The sequence below is a fragment of the Trichosurus vulpecula genome, chromosome 5 (assembly GCF_011100635.1).
Source record: "Trichosurus vulpecula isolate mTriVul1 chromosome 5, mTriVul1.pri, whole genome shotgun sequence".
NCBI classification, from domain to species: domain Eukaryota; kingdom Metazoa; phylum Chordata; class Mammalia; order Diprotodontia; family Phalangeridae; genus Trichosurus; species Trichosurus vulpecula.
In genome coordinates this window covers 110,221,633-110,242,702 of record NC_050577.1, presented here as the reverse complement: position 1 = coordinate 110,242,702, position 21,070 = coordinate 110,221,633, and the positions used below count along the sequence as shown (strand labels likewise).

General features: G+C 39.8%; 1 protein-coding gene across 2 annotated transcripts in view; it reads right to left on the bottom strand.

Annotated features, from left to right (window-relative positions):
* PTN (pleiotrophin) overlaps positions 1–19,656 on the bottom strand; it is a 128,960-nt gene extending 109,304 nt beyond the window's left edge. The window contains exon 1 of one of the 2 annotated variants that reach the window (XM_036759866.1): positions 19,222–19,656. The gene's annotated coding sequence lies outside the window, so the exon portion shown is untranslated. The remainder of the gene's footprint in view (positions 1–19,221) is intronic. The other variant, XM_036759867.1, reaches the window with a different exon arrangement.
* Positions 19,657–21,070: the final 1,414 nt, after the last annotated feature.

Here is a 21,070-nt window from a genome sequence, read left to right as displayed (position 1 = left end):
TACATCTCTTTTAATCTTTCCATCCATCCATATTTAGGCCAGAAATTAAATCATCCATCCAATGGTTCTCTAATGAAGTTTTCCTGGAAAGCAACTCTACAAAATCCTTTGATAATAAGTCTTAGTTTCTGATGACTTCTTACCAGAGAAATTAAAGAGTCTACTATAGAAAACTACAATTTGATAACATTTTTCCTATTCAAATTCAATCAAAAATATTTATTGAGTATTCACTACGTGTGCAAGTACTACTACTCAAAGCAGTATGGTAAGGAGACCGCATGTAAAATGAGGGCTTGTTCTCTCTCTACCCAAATTTTATTAAAGCAGTTTATCTGGATTTCTCCTTTCTTCCTATCCCATACACAAATTGATATATGTCATACATTCTCCCCTTAGACAGTAAATTCTCAGGAGTCACATATTTTTCAAAATTTTTTTTCTGTTACTAGAACCCAGATCATTTCTGGTATATAGTCAGCATTTAATATTTGTTTTAACTGGAATTACATTTTGGGAACCTTAGTTCTCCTCCCTACATAAATGGGAAGTTAACATTTGACCTTCCTCTAGTGTTCTGAGGCAGAATAAACCCAAATGTCTTGACATTCTGAAAATATGACCCTAATATTATACAAAATACTGCCTGAGCATCTGTTTGGGTGGGAGCAAAGAATCCCATTGGACTCTGGATGGGTCAATTAAATCGATGATGACCTTCTAACCATTTCCGTTCTTAGGAAACAAAACTGTAAAGTCTTAGTTTGTGTTTGACTACTCCAAGGTTTCACAATATCTCCCCATGTTAACATAGACATCTAAGTAGCTTGTAAAGTCCCAAGAATTCTAGGGCTCTTCCCATCCCACAATAAAGCAAACAAAGAGAAGCAGACAAAGAGACAAACCAGTTCAGTTCAATATAGCAAACATTCCTGAAAGGCCTACCACAACAAATGGCACTGTGGTTGCTACAAGACACTATGGAGGCAGGAAAGTGAAACTATAAGAATGCAAATAGACTGAGAGAACTGTGGGAGGCTGAAGAAGTGGGTTCCTACAGAAGACAAAGATCAGTTTGGTGGAATAAGGCTGTAGGAAATGTAGAAGGATAGGAAATTATGATCAGACAGCAAAATGTTAGCATTCAAGGTCTTGGAAGTAGAAAACTTTTGGCATGATGGTGAGGTCTAAGGTGAAGAAAGCAAGATGGCTGAAGTAGAATACAGATGAGGTCATGTGTTTTGAAGAGGTCAAGAAAATGGGAGATCAACATTGATATGAAAGTCACCAAAGAGGAAGATGGCATTTGGACTGAAGAGGAAGGTAAAGGAAAAATTTTCGAAGATGAGGGAATCACACTTTCTATATGGCCTATTCTAATTTTTACAATGATATATAATTTTATAATTAATGGTAATGAACCAAACTACCTTAGAATGAATAGAGGGGGGTGGGTGGAATAAAAATAAGTTAGGGTTAGGAAAATCATAGTTTCTATGTTCTAATATACAGATGGGCTTTCTTTGGAGCAGAATTCAATCCACAATATCTGACACTTTAGAGCTTACAACTTGCGAAGCACTTTGAAATGTATTATCTCATTTGGTCCTCTGAGAGCTATGTGAGTAAAGCAAGGAAGATATTATTATCTCCATTTTACAAACGAGTAAACTGGGGCCGAAGAGGTGAAGCAACTTATCCAAAGTCATGTCACTATTACATGGAGAGTCTCGACTCAACTATAAGTGATGAGATCATAGATTTAGAGCTGGAATGGACCTTAGAAGTCATTTAGTCCAATGCCCTCATTCACCCAAGAGGGAATTGAAGCCTGGAGAGGTTAGAAACTTGACCTGGTCATGGATGGAAGTGTTAGAGATAGGATCCTCTTCCCGCATGACTCCATGGTACTACACTGAGGCTTTTCTAAGGCATAATGCAGTCCTCTCTCACTGTCTCTACACGTGCAGAATGTCTTCTGAGTTTGAACTTTGACTTCAGCATTGCATAGCACATGGATGAGAATTGCAAGCAAGGTAGAATAAACAATTTAGGAAGTGATCATAGCAATTCACAATTTGGCTCTGACTATAGGAGGAAAAGGAAAAGGAAGGAAGGAAGGAGAGAGAGAAAGAGAGAGAGAGAGAGAGAGAGAGAGAGAGAGAGAGAGAGAGAGAGAGAAGAAGAAGAAGAAGAAGAAGAAGAAGAAGGAGGAGGAGGAGGAGGAGGAGGAGGAGGAGGAGGAGGAGGAGGAGGAGGAGGAGGAGGAGGAGGAGGAGGAGGAGGAGGAGGAGGATCTCACTTCTGATGCCACCTGGGCTTACACTTAACCTCCCTGGTTCTCAGTTTTCTCATTTGCAAAATTAGGAGGCTGAATTCAAAGGCTTCTGAGATCCTTTATGACCTTATTTGTATCCATGATCCTAGTAATAAGAAGGTCCAGGAGGAGGAAAAGAAAATAGGAGGCAACTCTGGATGGAACAATCATGGTAAAATGACAAAATTAGTTCAGACTACCTATCAATTTAAAAATAAGCCACTTCTGTGTGTGTGTGTGTCTGTGTCTGTATCTGTGTGTCTGTCTGTCTGTGCGTCTGTCTGTGCGTCTGTCTCTTGCTGTTTCTGTCTCTCTGTGTCTCTCTCTTTTGCTGTTTCTGACTGTCTGTCTTATACACACACACACACACACACACACACACACACACCCCACCCCAGTCCATAGTAATGGACATTATTTTGAGGAAGCAATAGACCAAAGGAAGAGGGCTCCCCTGGAAAAATCAGTTCAGGCCCCCAGATTTCTAAATTTTCACCAATGAGCCTGAGATTTCTCAGATCAGACTTCTCTTTTGGGGGAAAAGGAGCATTTCAGTAGAACAGCTGAATAAGATTTGTCTTCAAACACTTCCTTTGCAAAGAGAAAGGCAGGGGGCAGGGGAGCAGCAGCACACAGTGTTGGCTTGGCTTCACAGGAATATTATGCCAAGAGGCATCTGGAGCCAAGGGAGATTTAAAAAACAAACAAAACAAATCCACTTGGGAGAAATCTCTTAATGAACACTGCCTAAGTCAGCCTGCTCCTCAGGGTGAGAATGGCTTGAATGGCCAGCATCATTGGTCTATGGATCAGCCATATTAGAAAAGTATCCCTTAAGTCTAGGCAGAGATGGGGAACCTGCAGCCTCAAGGCCTTGTGTGGCCCTCTAGGTCCTCAGGTGAGGCCCTTTGACTGAATTCAGGACCTAGAGGGTCATGTGTGGCTGGAGGCTGAGGGCATAGGTTCCCCATCCATGGAAGATTCCTCTCTCTTTAGCATAGGTCTCCCTAGAAAGAGCTCTAGTATCCAACATGGAGTCAAGAAAACTTAGGTTTTAGTCTCAACTCCTGTATCTAGTAGCTGTGTGGGTAAGTCAGTTCACTTCAGCTTCTTCCTTAGAACAGCTGTGGGATGACCCCTCTCACAGGGTTATTGGCATCAGATGAGAAGGAGAAGGAGCTTTCTAATTATATAAATGAGACCTATGATTTTTCCTATAATCATCATTATGAATTTAAACAGCTTCCTCCAGATCTTCATCCTCTTTCTTCCTTTTCCAAGATGACAAAGTTAGTAATTATCCTAGGTGGGATTTGAATTGACAATCCAGACTTTTTCAATCCAAGACTCTTCCCACTGAAGATAGATATAGATATAGATATAGACATAAATAGATAAATATAAAGATAAAGATATACACACACATATGAATACACATACACAGTATCATAGGCAAATGTGTGAGGCACTGCGTAAAATATAATGTTTAAATATGACATGGTCCTTATCCTAGGACCATAGTTCTAAAGTTGGAAAGAGACTTGAAGGCTATCTGGTCTAGTCAAAACATCTCATTTTGCAAATAAAGAAAATGAGTTCTAAGGAGATGAACTGGCTTGCCAGAAATCACATTGCTTGTGAGTGGCAGGATTTATTATTTGATCCCAAATTCTCTCTTTATGGAGCTCAAGGTCTCAACCTATTATTGCTGAATCACCTTTGGACTATTTAGAATCATAGAATATTAGCTCTCTAAGGAGACTTTGGTCTCCAACCTCTTCATCTGACAAGTGAGGAAACTGAGATCCCTAGAGGGGAAGAGATTTACTCATTATGGCACAGCTCAGAAATGGCAAATTCAACTTTTCCAGATGTTTCTCTAATGTATGACATCACTGAGCATGGAAACATTGACTGGAAGGCTTTGCACCTGAAAATCATTTCTAGCGAAGGCTGATTTTTTTTTCCTTGTTGGTTATTCATGTTGGTAGAAATCTCAGTGTTGGGTTAGATAATAATAGAAATTTATTTCAGTCATCCTCTACAATAATGAATGTGGGTGTCAAAGCTACAGGCTGGCCATTTGTGCTGTATTCATCACCTACAGTGGTAAAGCAAAGAAATAACTGCCTAACAGGGCCAAGTACCCTGAGAGAACATGTAGCAAAGGGGCAGTTCACTCAGCCCAGAACAACTGGGGGCGTCCAAACTGACTCTAAGGGGTGAATGGACCTGAAAAGAGACCAAGCAGTCCATAGCTGGACCAGGGACCTTTTCCCACCAAGTTCCCAAGCCAGGGGTCCACTGAGGAAATGGAGGGAAGATCAGTTCTTAGCCATCCAAGTTTGCAAAAAGATCACTAATTACAGCTGGAAGGGACCTTAGAGGTGATCTGATCCAACACTCCTTATTCTATAGATGAGGAAACTGAGGCACAAGAATGTTAAGTGACTTGGCCAAGGTCATCCAGGTGGCAGAACCATGTCTACCATTTGAACCTTCTTTCCGTGGCTTTAGCCTAGGGTCTTCCACATTTGACACCCTACTCACACAATGGAATCTCTAAGGAGTAATTTTAAATTACTTCCTTTCCCTCACATTGGAAACCCTTGGGAAAGCCTCATAGATTCCTCAAAGTTTCTGAACACTTCAAAGAAAGTTTGTAATCCAGTTTGTTGTGTGGCTTGCCAGCTGAAGTCTAGTCACTGAAGAACTCCACCAAATTCCTCTGCTGACAAAACAAAATGTTGGATTTGATCAAACTTCAGAAACTCTTCTGGTGTCTGAAACCAGAAGCCAATGGATGTGTGGAGACAGCTCTGAGTTATGAGGAATAAAGTGAAGCCTCCTGAAAACTTTATTTCTGTTTTGGTTGTCAGTGAATAGCATGAGAAAGAGTCTTAGACTGAGAATTAATAGACCTGGATTCTAGTTCCAGATCTTTTTGCTAACTACCTTGTGAACTTGGTCAAGGTGTTTCAACTCTCCAGCCCTCAATTTCTTCATTGATAAAATGGGACTGTTGGTATTATGCTGTCAAAGACATACAGCTATTACATGATGATCAAGTGAGGTAATATATAAGAAATTATCTGGATAAATAGAAAGCACCAAATTAAAGAGTTATTACATACACACACACACACACACACACACACACACACAGAATTCAAGAAGGCCCAGTGAACTACTGTTAAAGAGATTGTAGGACTCTCAGTGACTCAGAAGACTCTTAAGCATCTAATTCAAATGCAAAGTTTCTGAATAAAGAGGCATGAACACAAACAGCAACTCAGAAAATCCTATAATGGTTATAGCAAAAGAATTCTAGAGTTGAAAGAGAGCCCTCTCCTCTCCTCTCCTCTCTTCTCCCCTCCCCTCCCCTCCCTCCTCCCCTCCCTCCCTCTCTTCTCCTCTCTCCTGCATAAGAGTCTCTATTTGAGGACCTACAGGGGCATGCAACTTACTACACCTCCATTCCATTTATAGACAGCTCTAATTTGGGGAAGCTAATTTTTTCCACCTAAATTGTACACTACTATTGGTAACTTCTCCCATTGCTCCCACGTGTGCCCTCTTGAAAGGACACATCAAATAGCTGTAATCTTCCTTCCACATGCCAGCCCTTCAAATTTAATAATAGCTGACATTTATAGAGCCCTTCAGATAACAACAGATTTAGAGCCAGAGGAGACTTCAGAGGCAATCTAATCCAGCCCATCATTTCACAGATGAAGAAATTGGTATTCAAAGAGATCAAAAGACTTACTTCCCAGTGGTCAGACAGCTAGTAAGTGTCAGAGATGGGATTTGAACGCAGGTCTAGCCTGATTCTCAAGTCCAGGATTCTATCAATTGCACCATGCTGCTTTTCTAAGCCACATCATACCTTCTGGCCCTCAGAACAATTCTATGAGTTAGATAGTTGGTGGATATATTATCATCTCCATTTTATAGATGAAAAACCAAAACTTAAAGAATTTAAGTGACATGCTGAAGGTCAAAAATACAAGAAAGAAGCAGAGTTGAGTTTTTCTATCTCAGATTCCAGGACTTCCTCCATATAGCACCACTGCCTGTCAATACATGAATAATTTCTCACATTCCCCCTAAGTTTTCTCTTCTCCAGGCCAAACATCCACAAATTCTTTGATTTGGCCCTTACATAAGTTGGTCTCTTGTCCCCTCACTTACAAAAATGTATTATTTTTAATGAAATTCTTTAGAGCAAATCCTTTAGAGCATAAACCAGACACCAGATGCCTACAGCCCCTCAAATGGACCTCAACAATAGCAGTTATAACAATAACCAGCATGTCTATAGTACTTTAAGTTTGGCAAAGTACTTTATAGGTTTTATCCGACTTGATCCTCACAACAGCTGTTTGGTTGGGGATATTACTATCACCACTTTACAAATGAGCAAACTGAGGTTCAAAGAGGTTAAGTGATTTGTCCACAGTTACACGGCAGTATCTACAAGAGGATTTGAATTCAGGTCTTCCTGACTTTTAGTTATCATTTCTATCCATTGTTCCACATCTCTGCCAAATTTTACATTACTCTCTCATGTATACATAGCCCCATAGCTAAAGCTACAAATACTACAGTCATTTATTTGCAGAGAGAGAGAGACAGACAGACAGACAGACGGACAGACAGAGACAGAGAGAGAGAGAGGAGAGAGAGAGAGAGAGAGAGAGAGAGAGACAGAGAGACAGAGAGACAGAGACAGAGACAGACAGAGACAGAAACAGAGGAGAGAGACAGAAGGTGGGAGGGAAGAGCTCATCACTGCCTCTAGAGGTAGTCCAATCAATTTTCAGACAATTCTAGTAATTAAGACTTTTTTTTTCTCCTAAGGGGGCAAGCTGGGAGAGCTTATTCCTTCTTCTATAATATATACGATAGCCTTTTAAATACATAGTATCTAGGTTTGGAATAGGAAAGGATCTCAGAGGCTATTTCATCCAATGCTACCATGGCACAGATGAGTAACATGAGACCAGAAAGTGACTTTGTCCAATGTCATTCAGGAAATAAATTTCAAAGGCAGGACTAGAACCCACATCCTCTGATGTTCAAGCCAGTGTGCCACACTTCCTCCCTTTAAAGGCAACCATCATGCTCTGCCCCAAACCTCCAAGCCTTTTCTTCTCAAGCTTCTTTTGCTGATCTTCATTTGACATGTTTCCTTCAGTCTTCTCACCATACCATTCACTTTTCTCTGGATACTTCGGATTGTCAGTGTCCTCTTATATTTGGTCTCCAGGCTTTTTACACTGATTCCATCTCATTCACAGGCTTCTCACCCAGCCTCTACATGAGGAGTACCTTGGTCATTATCTTCTCTGTAAATTGAAGCACTGAGAAGTCACAAACAGGAATAGCTTTCCACAGGGATAGGACAGTGAGAGATTATAATGATGGCTTTAGACTTCATAGCAGCTGCCTGATTGGGCTCCAAATAGGGTTCCAGAAAGAGTTAGCTCCCTAACCTCAGCAGTAGAGTGATCACTAACGTTCCTCATTCATCAACACCATCAGTTAAGTATACATTGTGTGTGCAAAATGGACCAAGTGGGAAACATGCAAGAAGCTTACAATCTACGAGGGGATTTGATGATTACATAAAACTTGAAGCGAGTGCCATGGCCATAATTAGGTAAGAATGATTAGCAAAGACTTTACGGAGAATGTGAGAAAGCATTTTATATAAATATACATCGAGTATCAGAGGCAGGAGGAAATATATGGTGGAAATGCTATCTGGTTTTCTTGACTTAATTGGAGTAACCAAACTGGGAAGTAGTGGGAGGATGCCAATGAATGGTCAAGGACTTCAAAGTCCATTAAGCCAAACTAAAATATCTGGATTTGAGTTCTGCAACAGTTAGGATTTGCCACATATTTCTTTGCAGAGGTGAGAGGATATAGTCTGCAATGAGAATCAGGAGAATTATGATTATGGTAGTCCTGTTTATTAGTTATGTGACTTTGGGTAAATTACTTCACCTTTTAGGCCTCAGTTTACTCATCTGTAAAAGGATATTAACAGTTCCTACCCTACTTATGATATAAAATGAGGAAATAAATACCTTAAACTGAGCAAATTGTTGAAAATGACAAAAACTAAAGAGAGTTAATGCTGGATAGGCTGTGGGAAAATAGGTATACACTGTTAATTGCATAGTAACTTAAATAATTCTGGGAAATGATTTAAAATTATGAGAGCACAGTCACTAAACTGTTCAAAACCCTTTTCTCAGTCATTCAACTACTGAGCATGTATACTAAGGAGATTTAAAAAAAAAACAGAAACCCCATATGAAGGGGAGAAGGAGCAAGCATTTGTTAAGCACTTACTATATGCCAGGCACTATGCTAAGAGCTTTAAAAATATTATCTCACTTAGTAAGATGAACCAAAAGATTCACAGTAAAACTTTCAAGATAGGAAAACGAAACAAAAGCTGGAAACCAAGTCAATGCTCATGTGTTGGCCAATGGCTAGACAAATAGTTGAAATGTTATAGAATAATATTATGCCAAAAGAAATGAATATGAAGAATTCAGAGAAAAATGAGGAGACATGCCAATTGATAAAAGTGTCTGAAGAAATCAGAATCAGAACAATATATATTGTGACTACAAAAATGTAAATGAAAAATAAATGCTAAAATCAGGCCAAATTCTGAGTAATTGTAATGACCAGTCTTGGCCACAGAGAAATGATGATGATGATGATGATGATGATGATGATGATGATGATGATGATGATAAAATAGCTACCATTTCCATAGTACTTTAGGGTTTATACAGTGATTTGCATATGTTATCTCGTTTGATCAAATGAGAAACAGCTGAAGAAATTCACCCCACTCTTTTAAGGAGAGAAATGGGGGATTACATGTTACATACGCTCTCCAGGCAGCTGAGTTGCTCAGTGCATTGAGAGCTGGCTTTAAAGTTAGGAAGACCTGGGTTCAAATCCTACCTCAGAGACTTATTAACTTTGTGACCCTGAGCAAGTGAATTAACCTCTATCAACCTCAGCTTCTCCAACTGTAAAATGAATACAATAAATGATACCTACTTCCCAGGATTGCTGTAAGGCTTAAATGAAGTAATATATGTAAAGTGCTTTGTAAACCTTAAAGAACTATATAAATGCTAGCTACTATCATATACTATAAGATATGTCCACTATGTTTTGTTTAACTGTTCTTTGTTACAAGAAAGGGCTCATCCGATATGTATGTGTATGAGGGAGATAACATATCCAGAAATGACTATGCAAAAAGAAATCAGCAAAATATTATTTTTAGAAGGTGAAAGCATTTTAAAAAGTAAAATGCTATGCCTGCCTAGGAGTCTATTATTAAAATTTTGCCTCGAGAAGAATACCTAGTCCAGAAGAAATGAGTTACAGGAAAGTTATGTGAATTCAGAGATGCTTTTGTCTGCAGAAAAAATGTAATTCTAATCTGTATTAAGGTGGTGGGTATAACTGAAGATGTGAAAGAGTTAGTGACTTTTTGTAGGAATAGCTCATGGGGCACTTAAGTGGCATAGTAGATAGAGTGCTGGGCCTGGAGTCAGGAAGACTCATCTTCCTGAGTTCATATCTGGCCTCAGACACTTAGTAGCTGTGTGACCCTAGGCAAGTCATTTAACCCTGTTTGCCTCAGTTTCTTCATCTGTAAAAAATGAGCTGGAGGAGGAAATGGCAAACCACTCCAGTATCTCTACCAAGAAAACTCCAAATGGAGTGACAAGGAGTCAGTCATGACTGAACAACCACTCGAAGAGACTTAAGAGGAAATCAAAGACAACACCAAAGTTACAGGACTAGAGGACACATTCAGTGGTAGGATGGAGAAGCTGGAAAAGATCAAGGGAATCTTATGAATGGCCTTCATGAGGAAAGAAGGTGGACTCAATTTTTGGCATATTTTGCTTTTAATGTCCTAGAGTAAGCCCCATCGACTTTACTGTAAAGTCAAGTCTGATTAGAGGGCAAGGAGAATTCTGGCAAGATTCCTATAATAGCACTTGGAGGGGAAGGGGGATGAGAGTATGTAGAGCACATCAATAATGATTACTTTGGAAGGCAGCTAGGTGGCGCAGTGAGTACAGCACCGGCCCTGGAGTCAGGAGGACCTGAGTTCAAATCCGGCCTCAGACACTTTGACACATGTACTAGCTGTGTGGCCTTGGGCAAGTCACTTAACCCCAATTGCCCTGCCCAAAAAAAAAAAAACAAACAAATAATGATTACTGTGTTCAGTAGTCTGGGAGCTGAGAGTTAGAGCTGAAGGAGAACATGTAGGCTACGGAAAACAATGAAGTAATCAGGGCTATCCTGAAATGTAATTGGCTGATTACAGGTAGTTAGTTTCTTATCAATGAAGAGCTTCAAATGTGACTCATCACTTATCAGAGATATCATAGAGAGGTGTTCATTCAGCTATGGGTCTCTGACATTCCCTCCTAGTCTGAGATGGTAGCTGCTAGGCAATTGAGGAGGAAAGTTTAGTTGCTTTTACTTTGGGAAACATTCCAGTGGAGACCGTGAGTGTCTAGGCATTACATAAACTTCACCCCAAATCCACAGCTATAGGTAGAGAATTTTGTTTCTCATCTTCAATGTCTCATTTTAAAATAAGAACAAGTCCATGATTAGAGTGCATTAACAAAAAGTAAACTGTGCCCAGAATCCCAGTAGTTAAGGATGATCCCTTTAAATGAATATACATCCTGCAGAGCCATGATTAAATTTCAAATGTTACTTTTCATATTTGCATTCCTGTCCGACTGTGGCAAATATCAAAGGAAATGATAAGAAACAAAATGTATTCGGCTTCAGTAAACAGACCTAAACTATATGAAAATCTAAATTGGTCAATTTGGAAGAATCGTAGAATGGGAAAGACAAGAACTTCAAACAGTCATTTACTACATCAAATCTCCTCCAGGGTGGGCTGTATTTAAAATTGTTATTTATTCATCAAAAAACAATCTACTGAGTACCTAAAGTGCTTTTCTAGGCACTATGTAGGATACAAAAATGAGTTAGACACGGTCCCTGTATTCACAGGATTTGTAACATAATTGAGGAGATATTATCATTATGCAGATGATGAACGCAAGATAACATGTGGGTAAGTTCCACAAGAATGGTTCAAACTATGAATAAAAGGAGGTCAGGTTTATGAGATCAGGGAAAGTTGTATGGATGTAATATTTAAGCTGCATCCTCAAGAATTGGCAGCATTTTGACAAGGTGGGCCCTTTAGGAGAGAGCATTCTAGAAACAGGGTCCACAAAGGTGTAGAAGTGGAAAGCCACTAAATAACTTCAGTAATAGCAAATAGTTCAGTTCAGATGGATCCTAGAATACTCATGAAAGAGAATGAAAGAAGAGCCTAGAAGCAGAGGTTGTGGAGAGTGTCAAACTATAGAAGATCTTAAATATCAGGTTAAGGCATTTGTACTTTGTTTGATGCAAAATGATAAAACATTGAAGTTTTTAAGTGTGGGTGGGCATGGGAAGGGGTAATACAAAATAGTGCTTTAGGAATAGTAATCAAGTGATACTCAACAGGATGGATCAAAAAGGAGAGAGACTAGAGGTGGGAAAACTGATTAATAAGTTATTATAATAGTCTGGACGTGAGATAATAAGGGTACAAATTAATAATACGGCTGCAGAAATGTAATGAACGATATGAACCCGAAAGACGCTATGGTAGCTAAGAAGGGGGTTTAGTGCATCTGGCAGCTCATGACCATGATGGCATGTCAGAGCAAAGCATGGTTGGGGAACACACAATAAAAGAACAATGCAGTATACAAAGGCATATTACACCAGACAAAGAGTCATTCTGCAGACATCCATAGTATCATGCCTCCAGATTTTCATGCAGACCTCCTTGGTTTCATGCTTCTCTTCTGGCCCTTGGCTTCCTTTTTCCACCGCATCCCTTAGGTTTTTGAATTCCAATTACTGACATGGCAGCCTGCTTTATCATCTCACATTGATGCTTATTTAGACCTGGTCCCTCTTTCCCCAACAAAGGAAGGACTTCCCTCAGCTCATGATTAGCCTATTCACCAGCACAGGTTGACCTCCGGCTGAGAATATAGCATAAAAGTTGTATGGGCAATTAAGATAATACCAAGGTTTTAAGTCTGGGTACATAATGATGTCATTAACATAAACAGAGGAGTAAGGAGGAGTAACTAATTTGGAGATGGAGGGGAATAAGGGAAGGAGACAAAGAATGAATGTTAGTAAGATGAAAAGTTCAGTATTGAACAAATTATTTTTTAAAAATGCTGAGATGCCAGCAGGCTTTGCAGGTGCAGACATCCAGCAAGCAGTTAGGAATGTGAATGCCTTTGCACCCTGTCTAACTTTTCCTGTTTGTTATTATTAAACAGCAAACACTGGGGTGAGTCTCTGAGTGATCTCTCTTTCCTTCAGACTGTGAAAGAATCATGTCATATCAGTCAATACAGAAATTAAAGATGGAGTATAAAGGTTTCTGAGAAATCAAGGAAGAGGTGAATTGACAAAAGGCCATTGGATTGCATAATCAGGAGGACATTAGCGCCCTTTGAGAGTGCAGTTTCAGTACAACAGGCTTAAATTATATATTTTCACAAAATGTCTTTCGGGCAAGTAGCATTTCTTGTTTGTATTTGGGGAAATACTTGATTCCTTGAATTATAAGCTCTTTGAGGGCAGGGGACTTTGTGTGTATTCTATTTCTTTTTATCTCATAGTGCATCGTATAGTTTGGCACACATAGTAAGCATTTAACAAATGTTGCTTTCTCAGTCGACCACAGGAAAAAACTGTTGCGTTGGGCCAGAAATGTGGAGGACAGGGGTGTGAAGGGGATCGGACGTGGAATTAGGACATTGTACATTCTGCTGAGGTAAGCTGAAGGAGTAGGGATGGGGGCCAACATGTATCGTGGTGATATAAACAAATGCTGAGCTTAGCTAGGATCGAGATCTAAGGTGAAAATGGATGGTACGCTTTGGACTACTGTCATGCCTAGGTCAAAATGGGAAACAGTCATCAATAAACATTGATTAAGCACCTACAGTATACCAGGAACTCTGCTAAGCACTGAGTATACAAATGCAAAAGTGCAACATTCTGCCCTTAAAGAGTTAACACTGAGAGGTAGGCATGTGTGGGGGAAGGGCACAATCTGCTCACTAAAAATTAAATACAGGATATGGACAAAATAAATTCACAGTGACTTGGGTGTGAAGGAGCCTCCTAATAATGAGTTATACAATTAAGTGAGGCCCCATGGAGGAGTCAACACTTAAGCTGAAGCTATAGGTGAGGAGGGTGAGGATTCAAGCAATGAGTGACAAAGGCAAGAAATGGGATAGCATGTATTAGGGGACAGTAAAAAGACCAGTGTGCCCAGAATATAGAAATGAGGAGGAGTAATGTCTGATTTAGATGGAAAGTCTAGGATCAGTCAAAGGAGGCTACATGAACTCCCGAACTAACTTCCAGTACATCCAACCATAAGAAAATGTCTCACTGCTAAGAATAACTCATTTCTATACATGCCAGAAACAGCAGACATTCCCAGATAATTAGGGTGCTCCAAAAGTCTTAGTGCAATTTTAAGCTATTAAGTGCAGTTTTAAGCTATCAGAGCTTCAAACTGTACTGAGACTTTTGGGACACCCTATAAAGACAGAGGAATAGATAATGAATGAAAGATTATATAACTTTGTGGATGGGGTAGGATAGAGTAAGGGGGATTAAAAAGAGGAGGGAAGAGAATAGGAAATTAAAGTAAGTGTGAGGGGGCAAGTAGACAAAAACAAAGGGGAGTGGTCAGGAACCAACAAGTTAGCAGTAACTTTTGCATCCCCAATACCTAGCCCAGGGTTTGACACATAGTAGGCACTTAATAAATTCTTGTTGCTTTATTGATTGATATTAATATGTTGCATTATAATATTATCTCTGTGCACATCAGGGTTTTTACTGAGACATATTTCTGGAAGATGGATAAGAATTCTATTTTTTATGACTCATTTCCTTGGAGGTTGGTGTAATTTAACAATGGAATGCTTTCTGGATGGGAAACCAGTGGTTCTAGGAATCTCATTTTTAGGAAATTTGTGATTAAGATCTCTCCTTAGCTAAATGCTAAACAGGCTTACCTATTAAGAGATAGCTTTTACAGTGAAGTCCAGTGGGGACAACTGCGTCCTATTATTCCTCAAACCATGTCAAAATGACATCTGAAGCTAATCGTAACCTAATTCCACTTCTGTTTCTTCTAAAATTAAGCTCAATTTGTCCTCATGAGGTTGAGAATCAATGATGGATCAGGTGTTTGGCATGATGCATGTATCGATCAAATGAATTACATTTAAAACTTGGCAGGAAACAAAGAGATCATTTAGTCTGACTCCTTCACTTTATCAAGAGGAAACAGAGACCTGGAGAGTTCAAATGACTTGCCAATGGTCACACAGATGACCATGGCAGAGCTAGGCCTCAAACTCAAGTTGTTTGATTTAAAACCCAAGGTGCTTGCCACCCCACCATGATATCATACATACATAATAAAATGCACAATATCAGTGTACAGATAATATCTAATGACCACTTAAGTCTAAGTCCCTAGTAGTTTAATGGGGCTGATTCGGGCTAATTAAACATCAAAAGCAACAAGATTTTTGCCATCAGATTCTACCACCTCAGAAGAGTGAGATGATCTATGGAAAATCTGCCATACACAAGAATTGTATTGAATGGATGGAAAATGAGCCTGTAGGTAGAGCCTGAGTCTGCCAGAAACATCAAGAATGCTGAATGGCCTCCAAAAGGTGAGGTCACAGCCCAAATTCTTTGCAAACTAATCAGCTCCAGATGGAAAAGGACTGTACTGCCAAAATAAAGAGTTAGATTGGCCCATTTCAGAACTTTCTTATTACCCAGGGGATGTGTTCAGTGACCTGGTACCCACCTGGAGACTAAAGACTTTCTGTTGATTGATTCATTGGGACAGCCGTCAAAGGAGAGAGATTTTTTACTATTACAGTTGATCCCTATTTGGCTTCATGGTCAAGTACATAAGAACAAAAGGCAGCAAGGAAAACACAAGGCCTCTAGAGCCACTGCCCAGATGGAGACGTTGGTTCCAGGGGAATTCTCATTCAGGTACTCAGAAGAGTTCACTTTGCCTGGAAATATAACCAGTTTAACCTTCAATAACCAAAGAAGAGGTTAACTGTCAGGTGAGCCCTGAGATAAAGATGGTCCTCAGAACAAAGGAAGTAGGACAACTCTAATTCTTTAGGGTCCATATCAACTTATGAGAGTAAGGTAGTTAGGGACCTAGAAATTAAGATTCTAAGTCTGTCCCAGGTCCTGCCTTTGAGTCTGTATGACTTTTAAAAAGTTAATTTAATCATCTTTCCCTCCATTGTCTCCTCTAAAAAATACTTGGGATAATATAGTTTGTGGTCACAATTTAAGAGAGTGTACATTTCATGCATGCTGAGTTACTGAGGAAAAAAAAAAGATTGCCTCTGATATGGATATATGAGGTTGATTTTATTGATGAGGATTATGATAATAGAAAGATAGATTAAGATCTGCAGGGAATCTTAGAGATCATTTAGTATAACCTTCTCATCTTACAACTAAGGGAACTAAGGGCCAGAAAATGTTAGTGTCTTGCCCCAGATCACCCAGATTTTGAGGGAAAGAAGCAGGATTGGACCCAGGGACCTTTGGTTCTAAACCCAGGGTTCTTTCTATTGCACTTCACTGCCTCTTTTGAAAGTATCTTAGATATTATTCCCTATAGAATTCTTGAAATGTCCAGTGAACCTCTCAAGTTTGAACCATTTCTTGGGAGCCAGTAGAGTAGATTTCACCTGAAGAGTCAAATATCTATCTCACATCAATAGCCCCTTTTAAAAAATTAGAAAGTGCAAGTACAGTACTTCCAGAGAAAATTTCAAGTAACAGCGAACTTCTGCCTTCTCAGGTTCCATAAAAGTCCATTTTAAAGTGAAAGTTTTCTTTGTTTTTTTTTTAATTTTTAAGTTCATATTAAAGGGAGTTTCCATTTTGGTTAATCATTAACTTTAAGGAGACTAAATGGATTAATTTATTTATTCATTTGCCTTGGCAGAAAATAACACGAGTAAATCAATAAGATTATGATTTCAGGTAAAGGATGAGGAAAGAAACTATCCAAAGATATAAGATCTCATGAGAAAAAAACCCTAATGGTGTGTGAGGGTACAGGAAGGATGTCTGTGAATATATAGATAGAGTCAGTGCTTTGGATACAGAGAGATAAAGTCTCTCAGGAAGAACTGGGATCCAATTCTACTTCTGACACATTCTGACTGTGTGAACCTGGGCCAGTCTCTTTATCTAACAGTGTCCCAGGCAATAATCAAAGACGGTAAGTTGTAGAACAGTTAATAATGTGCATGAGCAGAGTGATTTTCCACTCTGAGAATTCCCTATACAAATGAAAAAATCTAAATCAAAGTACATACACATACATGGACATACACACAGAGATGGATAGGAAGGATCTACAGTTTCATTAACTTAGGAAACTTTCTTAATAGACAAATCCTAAGGATATATTTAAGGCACACAGAAGTTAAATGACTTGTCCTTAATTAACAGGCAGAATTTGAACTTTATTCAATATGTGTGTGTGTGTGTAAATATACGTGTGTGTGATTATATAACACATATGTACATATGTATGTATGTGTGCCTATATTAATATACATATATGTGGCAGAGTTCAAATTCCACTTCTGATTTATATGCATATGTGCATTATCTACTCATATATACATAACACATAACATGCGCATATACAAATATTGCCTTATGTATATACATCATGTATATATGTATATATGGGTGTATGCACATATGTATGTATGCAGAATATACATGTGCATATTGTAGATGCATGTGTACATATGCACATGCACCTGAATGCATCTATATATGTATTATAAACATGGGTGATTATATATAAATAGATATAATTACTATTAGAAATTTTAAACAAAACACATTTGAAGAGTCATTCATTAATCCTAAGATAAATCAACAATCCCAAGCCATTAACAAATGCAAAATTACATTTATTTCTTTCTGTTCTGAAAGAACCTGAAATCTTAGGGAAGCAAATTCAAAGCACATAGGAGGACCATGTCTACCCCACTCTCCTTTGGGTCCAATAGGCTTGTACGTGTTGTCGTTACTTTGATAGCACACATGGTTCTGTAAAAAAAAAGCACTAGAGTTTGGGGTTTTTAACAACAAGCGGAGAAGCTTTTTCTATACTATAAGAATTCTCTTTTTTTATTGTCTCATCACCCATCATCCTTTTATATTTCTACATATTGATTAACCTTAAGACCAGAAGATGTTATTAAGTGGTTAAATAGAATTCTGCTGTTTCATCAAATCCACACTTAGCTGAGATCATGGAACTGCTCCATTATCCTATTAGTTCAAAGAAACTCCTTGATATCTCCTGAATCTCCACATCCCCTCAGCTTTCATATGGTAAGAAGAAACCAGTGAGGGGTGGAAACAACAACAAAAGGGTGGAAAAACTTTCAATGGAACTTTGAGATCCTTTATTTTCTACTCTTATTTCCCTCCACAACCTCCCTCAGCACAAACCCCCACCCCAGGTATGTCCAAACTTTCAAAGCAGTCGCTAAATCAGAGGGAACAACAAAACAGGTATTAAATTCATGGGGTCAGGGGGCAAATGAAAGGAGAAAATCAGGTTTTTTTTTCTTTGTTTCTTTTAGACTCATTGGAGATTTATTCAACAAAACCAATTCAAAACACACACACACACACACACACACACACACACACACACACACACCATAAAGACTTGAGTTTGTCTAAGTGTCTTTGAGGATATGTATTTGAGAAAGAACCAAAAGTTCAATGTCTTTTGGGGAACTTACTGAAAATTAAAATCAGAAGAGGAGATAAAGGGAATGGGAATTTTTTTTTAAAAGCTTGGAACTTAATCCTTTCTATGTTGTGATTTCCAAGCTTCTCTAAAAGTTTTCAGGCTAAGGCTTTTCCCCAAACAATCTGGGAAGGTGGGAGAGGCAAATACTGGTAACCCCCATCTTACAGATGAGGAAAATGAGGCTGAGAGAGGTTCAACACTTGCCCATGATCACAGCGCTAAGAGTCAGGGCCCAAACTGGAACCCCTAGATTTTCGAACTCCAGATCCAGCGCTCTATGCATGAGGAAAGTGTGTTGCTCCTTCTGACTGTCTGTGCTCAGTGCCCTTACTCCGGCCAAAGAGCAGCAGTTGCGGTGAACAGGAGCCAGCATCATCGGACTGAGAAAGGATGGAGCCCCCCAACTCCTGCCCCAGCTGGTCGGAGAGGATGGTCAGGATAAACTTCTGGGGAACGTCTAGGGCACTGGGGAGACGCAAGGGCATGGGCTGCAAAAGAAAGTCCTTTCTGCTGTCCTGACTGCCTTACCTTCATCCACCACCCCTCACCCACCTGCTAAGCGCCAGCCTTTTTCGAGAACTAATGAGGTCACTTGAGGCATAATCCGGCTTGGTTCTCAGCCCCTGCCATAAAACTACATTAATATCCATATCCCTGAAGCCAAGAGAACAAGTGGACCGTCAAGCATTACCACCCGTGACTGCCTCAGTTTCCTTCCACGTTCTGTAAGACCTCTCATTTCCCCCGCCTCAAGCTGATCCACACCACCAAATACCCGGGCTGCTGTCAGCAAATCGAAAGGCGAGGTGATTGCAAACTAACCCAGAGGAAATCCGACATTCCTCCATTTGCGCCTACTTACTTGGAGTTGTGAATCTCCGCTCTCCTGGTCTGGCCGTTGGTCAATGGAGAGGGATGAAGCTGGCTGCTAGGATTCCAGAGACAGGAGATCGGGCAGGAACAGCCCCGCTGACTCCGCTGCTGCTGCTGCTGCTGCTGAGGAAGCTGTTTCTCCAGCTGCTCGCTCTCCTTTCTGGACAGGATCACTCACTTGTCTCTTCCTTTCCCCTTTTCCAGCTGTGGCTTTCCTCTCCTGCTGGGACTTGCTAGGAAAGATTTCTGGACTCCAAGGCAAGAGAACCTGATCCTCCCTTGGACTCAATTAAGCCTTCACAGGGAGTGAGTCCAGAGAGAGAACGAAGAATGGAAGGAGGGAAACGAAAGGAGGGAGGGAGGCAAGTGGGCAAAGTGAGGAAGCCAGCACCAGCAAGGGCACTTTTTAACTCGTGAGCTGATTGGAAAGCTTATTAAAAGCAGGTCACTCAAGGGGCAGTCTCTCCCATTAGAAGCAAAAAAAAAGGGGGGGGGGGAGTTGCAGGAAAAGGAGATGAGATAGTAAATTGGACTTCTTGACTAGTAATTTTTCAAAAAGGAAGTCTTGACAGCACATTTCTTCCCTGAAACTTTGTGCGATTCAGAGGAATGAGCTTTTTACCCGGATTTTGTCAGGTAGGGAATCAAAGTGATAAGACCCCAGTCACCCATTACAATTTTGAGAGGAAGGGTGTTGCACTAGTATCAGGCAAAATACAACCAGGGGTCATAGAACGTAAAGATTCCTACTGGCATCGAAGAGACTTGGAACACCACATATTAATATTTTTTTGTTGTGGTGGTTCAGTCATGTTCAACTCTTCATGACCCCATTTGGGGTTTTCTTGGCAAAGATACTGGAGTGGTTTGTCATTTCCTTCTCCATCTCACTTTACAGATGAGGAAACTAAGGCAAACAGGACTAAGTGACTTGCCCAAAGTCATACAGCTAGTAAGTGTCTGAGGCCAGATTCAAACTCCTGAAGATAAATCTTCTTGACTCCAGAACCTGTGCTCTATTCATTGCTCCACCTACCTGCCTTCATATTAATATCTAAGTTTTATTGTATTTTCTTTATTTTGTTGAATTTTTCCCAATTACATTTTAATTAAATTAGGGCAGCACTTGTGGGCCCTATGTTTGACACCTCTGTGAGCTGGCCTTGAGATCCTGAAGACCTCAGATATATACTCTGGCTGTGTGACTCTGCCCAAGTTGCTTAACCTCCCAGCATCCTCAGGCTACAACTTCCAGAGAAGGTGAAGACCTGCAGAAAAGGTGAACTTCTTCACAGGAAGTTTCCTGGATTGATGGCCTGGTCTAAAGCAATAATAATAATAATAATTTGCTTCTATATATTTCTTTCCCTCTTACAAAGTGCTTTCTTAAAAACAACGCAGTGAGGTTTGTGGTTCAAATATGATTATCCCCATTTTACAGCTGTGGCAACTGAGGTTCAAACACATAAACCGATGTGTTCATGGTCACACAGCTACTAACATCAGAGCCAGGAGCTTGTCAGTCAGTCAGTCAACAAGCATTTAATTAGTCCTTACTCTGTGACAGTCCCTGTGCTCCTAATTTTCCTAACAAAGTAGAAAGAAAAAGGATGGAGTGGGGAGAAATGGATCTAGTGACCAAATACCTTCTTCATCCCATTCCCACCATCATTTCTTCTTCCTGCAGTTCCTACTGGTTCAATTATCCAATCCTTAAAGAATTTCCCATTCAGCTTTATATTGTAGACAGTGCCCCAGTGACACTCCACATAAGAAGCTGCTGAGGTCCCAAAGAAGGCTAGGTAGTTGGATGTCTGAAGAACCAGAAAGGCCAATTA